Genomic DNA, 9,336 nt, shown 5'->3' on the forward strand with positions numbered 1-9,336 from the left:
CTTGACCATCTCATCAGCCCTTAACTTGATAAGGATGCAATTGAGATTGTAAAGATCAATTACTTTTACATAATAAAATAATTTGAAAATGAGATTGTAAAGATCAATTACCGCACGTGATGCCACAAAGCTATTAACGGTAGTCTTCTAGCGATGGCATATAAGATAAGAACATGACATGCAGGAAAATGACTACTAACTACTGAATGTGATCATCATGAGTTAGACGCTATTTCACTGTTCACTCGTGGTAATTTTTGTACAAGATTATCCTAAAAACTCTTCAAATCTAAAGTTATAAAAAAACATGTTTCATTTCTAAATGGACTAAATTAATATAAAAAAATTATAAGAATGAAATTAATACCTTTCAAATTGTTAAACTCTACATGTATCTCAAATATATTTTACTCTGATAATTATTTTAAAAATTTATATTTATTATGATTTCTGGTTGCTTTTTTTACACCTTTCTTTCTTTTTTTGGGTTATCATATGATTCCTGATTGTTTTAGTGCATAAGAATTAAAGTGAAACAAAATTTGAATTTTCACACGTATAAAACCTTCCACAATTAGGTAGGCACCCCTTAATTACGACCCATCACAATCAAATCATGATAAAGCAAATCTGGTAGGTCTTATAACATAGTGCAAGTCATTATGATAGATCAAATAAAAAGCATATCAAAGTGAAGAAAAGAAAAGATACTCAAACAGAAGCTTCATATTGAATTATTGACCACTGAAAGGACAGTGGATAACAAAAGGTCCACAACTCTTTGCTTCCTTCAAATTGAACCAACCTTTGTATTGAAGCAAAGATTCCAATTGTCTTGTATCTGCCAAGGAAGGAATCTGCTAGAAAACCTCCCAGCAAACACATGTACATCTTATGCTTGCCTTTCGATATAAACAAAAAATCTTGTTATTGAGTAATTTTAACAAACACAAGTTAATCCACAGTATATATATCTTCAAGTTAAGAAAAACACAAGACTTGTACTCTCATAGTTATTTTAACAAACACTTACAACACAATATATTAGAAAGCTCATTGGTAAGAACAGCTCCATTCACACCAAGCTAATCCACAGTCCTAAGATGCAGGTAATCAGTGTGTACTTGTGAGGACCGGAAAGCACTGCTAGACCTCAAGACCATTTATTCCTAGGAGCGTGTACTCGTGTCATCTAATTCAATAATCAATAATGTGGTGGAATATAAAGAAAAAAAATAAAAAATAAAACAACTCCTAACAAAGGTGTACGTAGACTTGGTGTGTATAATTTGGTTTCATTGCCTATCCATATATATTAACAAATAATTTCTTTTAAGAATGAGTTATCATATGGTTTAGGAAAGATAACCAACCTGGATGACGAGGATGTTGGGCAACATAGCTTTGAAAGCCTCTTTGGTTTCCCTCCTCTCCATGGCGCCCAACATCGCCTGCAAGCTGAACCTCTCCATGACCACCACTGTCTCCGACATCACTATTGCCCCTAGGCTGAATGTGAACCCGTACACGTGGACAAACGGCACCGCAAAGAGCACCACCGCTGGCTCCTTCCTCTTCGTGTAGCATAGTTTTTACTTGAAACTGGCGTATTTTTTCAACGACTGAGGTTACTGTGAAAACAATTGTGGGGTTACTAATGTTGAAGAAGCTCGTCATCTCGGAGCGCGTGCAAAGAGGGCTCGCGGGGGAGACGACTACGCCGAGAGAAAGAAGCGCGAAGTAGAGGATCAGAACTCGGAGGATGTTTGGGGAGAGAACAAGCGCGATGTCACCTTTGGTGAGTTAGAGGACTGTGGTGAAGTTCGAGGCTAAGGTTTTGGCGCGGTGGAGGAGCTCGCCGTAGGAGAGGCGGTGGCCGGTGGCGGAGTCGATAATGGCAGTGGAGGAGTCCGGAAACAGCGAGTTGCAGCGGAGGCAAAGGACGAAGGAGGCGGCAGATATGACAACGTTGGGAAGAGGGAGGCGGAGCAGGGGCTTAAGGCTGTGGAAGGTTCTGGAATCGCGGAGAAGATAAGATAAGAGAGAGAGAGAGAAAATGAAGGGTTTGTGTATATAAAACTGAGGATACAAAGACGCGTGGTATACAAAACCGTAGTGGTCTGATTACAAACAAATGCGATTTTGAAAAAACCGCCGTGGTAACATGCATATCAAGGCCAGTTTTACAGTAACCGTCGTTAACATGTCAAAAAGTTCGTGTAAATTTCAAAAATGCCACCGCGAAATTTATTACATTGGTTTTTCAATAACCGATGTAGATTTAACTATGTTAATTCTTGCTTTTGTAGTAGTGTATTAAGATTATAAAATATGTTACATGACAACAGTAATAAAAATATATTAATTGACTAACTTAATATATTAATTGATTAAATTATGATGAAATTAGAACGATACATGAACATATAAAACGTTTATAGATACATAATATTTATCATCATACGTGATAGAAAGAGATAAAGTAAATAATATACTTGAATTCATTCGTAGGTTCAGTTGATGAGAGAATTATAGTGTCTTGTGTTGAGAGTAAACTGTTCACTCTCTAGAGAGTCTTGACCACTTTCCGAAGAATTCTCTTCATAAAAACTGCTTATTTGAATGAATGACCCAACTCAAAACAAGGTCATTCTTAATACAAAGAAAAAACTGGTATTGTGATATTCGATAACTGACATATCTATTAATATAATCTATATCTGTTAATTAACGATTTTAAAGTAATGGATGAGTTTGTTTACACTTAAAAAAATCAATTTTAAAATAATTATTTTTTATATAAATATTTTTTTAAAAAGAACACAGATAAGATTTACTTTTTAAAATAAATAGAAAATTATTTATTTTCAGCAGAAATAATTTATATAATCATTAAATTGGACAAATTGTAACCTATAATTATAATTAAAAATAAATTTAACAAATTAATTGTATCCTGATAATCATTAAAGAATATCATGTTGGTATAGTTTTACCCGGGGTATAATTTAGTTGGATGAGTAATGTGCTAAGTGTTGTAAATCTAGTTGTCCCTTGTTTAATTCCTACATATAAAAAAAAGAGTATTTATAGTTGGAAAAAATAAAATTGTTTATAATTAGTATTTAACATGATGATCAAAATTAAACAAAATTGTTTAGACAATTAAAAATAAGTTATTTTCTTAAAGTGTTCTTTATTAGAATTTGATATTAAGAAGAAAAAAAAGTCATTGGAATTAAAACTCAAAGTAAATGGAATGTATTTTAGAGATTGACTCATTAAATGAAATAAAATTAATTGAGATTTAAATATAAGACTAAAACATTTTTTCTTATATTCAAATCCAAATATATATATATATATATATCAATTGGCTCGAATGATCCCAACTAGGTTTTCATCGCCTAAACCAAAACGTCCAAAAAACAAAGCCGGAAATTATATTAAAGACAGGAAGGGAGTATATATTAAGCTAGACCACATGCAAAAGTCAGCCATATAAGACTGGATGGAATAATTTAACAATTTTATATACTACATATTAAATAAGGAAGTATATAAAGTATATAGTGTAACTTAGGTTATACTGAAAAAGAAAAAGAAATGACTCATTTTTTAAATTATATTGGTAATTGAGTTGCCTTAAATGCCTTGAAGTATTTGTTTTTTTTTTTCCAATGTTAAAGAAGATAAAGGGTCCCATATTGAATGTTATGTTGCACACTTCGTTCACCGTTTCTTTTTTCTAGGGCAATGAATGTCCATCGGTAATGTAAACAAGCTTTCCAACGTAGGGAATGTAGTTATATATAATGGGCATCTGGTATTTTGACCATATCTAACAATACGCAAGTGAAAGCATTCAGTGCCTTTCACTTCTCGCAAAGAGTGGTCAATCCCTGAAATCATGGATGAAAAAGAGATGGATAAAAAGTTTTTCAAGTTGGCCAAAGAGGAAAATTGGCAGAAATGTCCCAAGTGCACCATGTTTGTCCAAAGTAGTGGCGGATGTGAACACATTACTTGCAGGTTCTGTTATCTATCTATGGTCGTTTTTGTGGCTTTTGATTTGCACACTATATAATTCATCGTGATTTTCATAATAATGGAAATATGGAAATTGATTATCGTATTATCTCTCCATTTTTTTTTTGTCTTGGCAGGTGTGGACGCAACTTCTGCTACATTTGTGGGGAGAATTGGGAGTTTGGACATTTATGCAAGAAGCATCCTTCTACTACTTGAACTATACAATTGGAAAGAAACAAAGGATTTATGAGTTTTATTATTGTCAATTCTAGGATACCTGAATTTTAATTATTACTTTTATGTTTCTATATATACACCAAATCAGTCTTCAATTGTTCCTATATTTGGGTATGTTTTCTCTTATGTACAACTTTTTCATGTTTAACAGTGTTGCATGTGATGATCGAGATTTTAACTCCTACAATGATAATGGTATATCTTTGCTAATTAAATAATTATTAGGTTTTTAAATCACTTCCCACCTTATAATGATTACAGTGAACTTCTTCAACATACAGACAAAAGTATTAATTGTCTGACTTTTAGATTATAAATTTTGGAGACTGCTCATTTTGTTTTGTAATTCCCTTCTCTAAGGGTGTGCTTCAACTGGACTTGCCATTGCCTGGTCATATGTATCACTCCTAATCTTTATGATAGAGATGTGTTGTATTCTCGTTACCCAGAATAAGAGTCACTTCAAACATAATGTGCCAATCTTTTCTTTTCCTACTTGGCTAACTGTTTCCCGTGGGCAAAATGCTATCCCATATCCAATTGTTATATTTCATTTGAAATCTGAAAAGATATAAAAAGACATAACATATATGGCAAAATTTTTAAAGAAAATAATATTTGAATTTTGAAGATAAAATATACATAATTACATAAGATACATGACTTAATACATAACATATATGACTTAACATATACAAAATTATGTCATTATGTAGGTTGGAATGATTTAAGTGAACTGTGATAATCCCATCCCCTTTTATATAAATATGATTGGATTATGAGATATCAATCTTCCTTCTAAAATAATGTAAATAGGAAAAGAAACATGATCTTATTCTATCTTTTCTCTAAAAATAGATAATTTTCAAAATTAGAAATGTGTCTTTATCTTTTTGGAATAAGATAAAGTTCTTTTCTTTCCTTATTTTAATTTGTTCGATCCTTTGAATTCGAGTAGACTACTCAGCCAATCATTAAGTGCAAAGGGTTGCCGATTTCAAGTAGTACACTAATTTTTTAACTTCAGCTACCAATTTTGTTTTCAGTTAGGAGTCAACTTTCTACTTTTTAGTTAATTTTTCAACTATTTTTTCAAATATAAACATATGCTACACGGATCTCCTTTCCTAGACTCTAGAAATAGAACATATGTTAGTCTTATGAATTAAAACATGGTAATGAAAAAAAAATTGGGATGATAAAAATAATTATTATATCAAAATTTATTCAAGATGATAATTACTGCAACAAAAAAACTAAATAATTATGACAAGGAAACATATTAAATAAATAATAATAAATCTTCAACTATGGATCTTTTAAAAAAAATCTTCAACTCTTCCAGGATATAGTTGCTATTTAATTATTAATCAAAATATATATACTTGTTAAATTGCCTTGTTACCATAATTTAAATAATCAAATTTTACATAGTTATACAATCACAATTTGTCATTTATGATAAGTTTATAGATTCTCAAAATAATTTAAATAATGATCTTGTGATTTGATGATGATATAAAATTGTTTGTTAGTGTATATATAAACATTAAACTCTTTAACTAAATTAATATATTTTTATAAATTTAAAGAAATTAAAAATAGAAAAAAAATGTTAAAATATAATGATTACGAATGTATAAAATCTTTCAGGATTTGGTTAGTGTTAAATATGGCGTACAAATATTCCAACCCTTATAATTTAAATCATATCCTGAAAACCCTTATATATATATATATATATATATATATATATATATATATATATATATATATATATTCGAGATTAAGCTCATGTTTTTAAAAAATATATTTACCATTATCATTATTATATAACAAATTTAAGAGAGTCAAGCAAAAAATATCATTATCAAATCTTCTAAAAAAAAACCTTCCTAATACATATCATGGTGCTTTTACTCTCAATCGTGACTTCCAAAACCCACCATGGCCTATCTCTCCGCCAACGCTTCACCTCCATCGTTTCCAACCTCACCTCGTCGTTTTCCGCTGCTCCTTCCTCCTCTGTCCACGAGCTCCGACAGCCCCTGCCACCGTGGGGCGAGAAGAAGAGTGGTGATCATCAACTTTTCAACCGTGTCGTGGTTGAGAAGAAAAAAAATGCCCCGTTGATCATCATGATCACGATGAAGCAAAGAAGAGTGACCAGTCCTCGAAGTTCTTTTGTGATATATGTCTTGATGAGAAACCAGTCTCTGATATGTTCAAAGAGGGTAAGTGTAAGCACTCCTTTTGCACTCACTGCATATCAAAACACGTAGCCACTCAAATGCACCAAAGCATTCTCACGGTGTTCAAAGATGGTAAGTGTTTGATGGAACTGAAGCCTGAATGTTTGCGAGCCGTTTTGCCTAGGGAAGTTATTGTTAGATGGGAATGCGGGATGTTTGAGTCTTTGACTGTTGGGTCGGTGAAGACGTACGGTCCTTTTAAGGACTGTTCTGTTTTGTTGGTGAAAGATGGAGGAGTTGTTGTGACCAGTGCTGAGTGTTCCTCTTGTCATAGGCTATTTTGTGCACAATGTAAGGTTCCTTGGCATGGAAGTATGAGTTGTGACGAATTCCAAGAGATAGAAAAGAATAAAGATAAAAAAGTTTGCAGAAATAATGTCCAGAGACGTGTTGGACATCTATGCATAAAGCGACGACTATGGTGCGCTTGAATCAGATACAGTTGGAAAGAAGGATTTTTGAGTTCGACATCAATTCTAGGGGCCTTGGTTTTCACTTTCAAGTTCAAGTTTCTAGCTGGGTTTATAGACATTTAAATTCGTTGTTCGTATCAAATGCTTGTTATGATGCAATTTTTTTTTGCATTTGTGAAAATCGAAAACAGTATTTCACAATAAAATTGTTATGACGCGAATTATAAAAATCTTAAAATAAATAAAAAAATTATGTTATTGTATAAATAAGATATATCAATAACTATTCTAATTATTGATTTACTTTTTAATGTCATACAGTGCAAACATATAATAATAATAATTTCATGTTACAACAGTTGCAACCCAATTCGCAATTGCTGAATACTCACAACCAGTGCCGCAATCGCAACCGCAGGCTTTAGCCAACAATACAACCACTTCTCCTCCGCTGGCGGATAGTGGAGATGTTTTCTTCGATGTTTGGGGTTCAGTGCGACAAGGGCAAGGGAAACTCATTACAAGCGGTGGCTGCAATTGTTTTCTATTTGCTAAGAGATTCTTTAATTAAAAAAATCAAATGGAAATTTTAAAGACATAATTAAATTTCGTTGGACTAACCTAACGACATATTTTTCAAAATAAAATCGACCACTTTTTGTTAGGATATAGTTTGTTTTGAAAAAACATTAAAATCAATAAACGTAACTTAACTTGATATATATCAACTCTCTAAGGACATATAATTAAAGTGAATAACAATTAATTGTATAAAATGTATGGACAAATACATGTAATCAGGGGGGCGGACCGACTTGTAACTCAAGGGGGGCCAGGGCCCCATCACTTTTTTTTTTTTAATTTCAAAATTAATGAATAAGTGTGATTACTGTAAAAAAATGAAAAAGGCGGTGCATATAGCAAAATTATTTGAAATAGTTCCTTAAAAATTGCCAACTTGGCTACGTGGGAGTGTAAAATGGGTAAAGAAAATGCTCCAAATTTTGCGTGAGTGTGAAGCCGTGAGAGTCATCCAATTGATTTATATTTTTTATGGAATTTTATCTAAGATTTATATTTAACTAAAATAAGTTATTATTACCAGAAGAAAGGGTCATAGATTAATATTATAAATTTTTTTACACAATCATCTAATCATAATTATAATTATGCATGCTAAGTTTATTGACTTTTGAAATAATTTTCTTAAAATAATTTAAATGATTGATTTGTGATTATATAATATTGTAAGACTGTTGTACACAACTGGTACATATGTATTAATACTATATAATCTGTTTTTATCTCTAGACTTTGTTTTCTAATTTAAACAATCAAATCCATAACAATTTTATCTTTTATTAAGAAATTTTATTTATTATATTTTATTAATTTTAGAAATTATTATTTTAAAATTGAATAATAAATTATTATAATATTTTTACATTAAACTTAATGACACAAAGGAGTTCAATGGATTTTGTTTTAATATTTAATATATATATATATATATATATATATATATATATATATAAATTTGTTAAACTATTTAGTTGATAAACATTAAGAGGATATATCAAATAGCCAAATACATGTTTGGAAAATAAAGTTCATCATTTCATAAAGAAAAGAAGTTAACGGGAGTTTGTTTCAGGAGTAGATTTTTTAGTCACATGAATATAGAAGGAAAAAAAATAAATCTCACTTTTCTTATGAAGTAATAAATTAATTAATTCAAAATATATTTTTTACTTAGGTAAGCAATAATCTCACCTTAAATTAATATTTAATCTTGACGGAGCGATAAAAAATATTTATTTTCATGGGACACAAATTTCTTTTATGAGTAACCATACTCATATTCTCTTTATTTTCACGGGACACAAATTTCTTTTGAGTAAAAATACTCATATTCTCTTCCTAAGTATTATTACATTGTCCTCTTAGTTAATGATCATTATATATATGTTATTTAATTTTTAGTATTCTCAAAATTTTCATTCGAATTCACATGTAAATTTTTATTTACTATTAATTTCTTGAAATTTACCCACAATATTTTTTCATTTTTTGCTTTAATAGTTCATTGTTCATGTATGATATAGTATGGATAGATATATCTATATTTTGATTCATACTTTAATGAATAGTGAGAGGGGTAATTTCATGAGAGCGTGAAATATATAACATTTTTAATTTGTTTATTATTGGTTGGTCTTATAATAAAATTGTTTGTATTATGAAAAAAAATATTTAACATAATAAAGATATTTTAATAATTATAATATATATTCCAAAACAAATAATTTAATCAAACATATCTCTTAATTATTTTCAGGAATATAAAAAATGTTCTCAACTAATTTTATAGTTAACTAAACATATTTTTTATTAAATACCTA

The sequence above is a fragment of the Glycine soja genome, chromosome 11 (assembly GCF_004193775.1).
Source record: "Glycine soja cultivar W05 chromosome 11, ASM419377v2, whole genome shotgun sequence".
Taxonomy (NCBI): Eukaryota; Viridiplantae; Streptophyta; class Magnoliopsida; order Fabales; family Fabaceae; genus Glycine; species Glycine soja.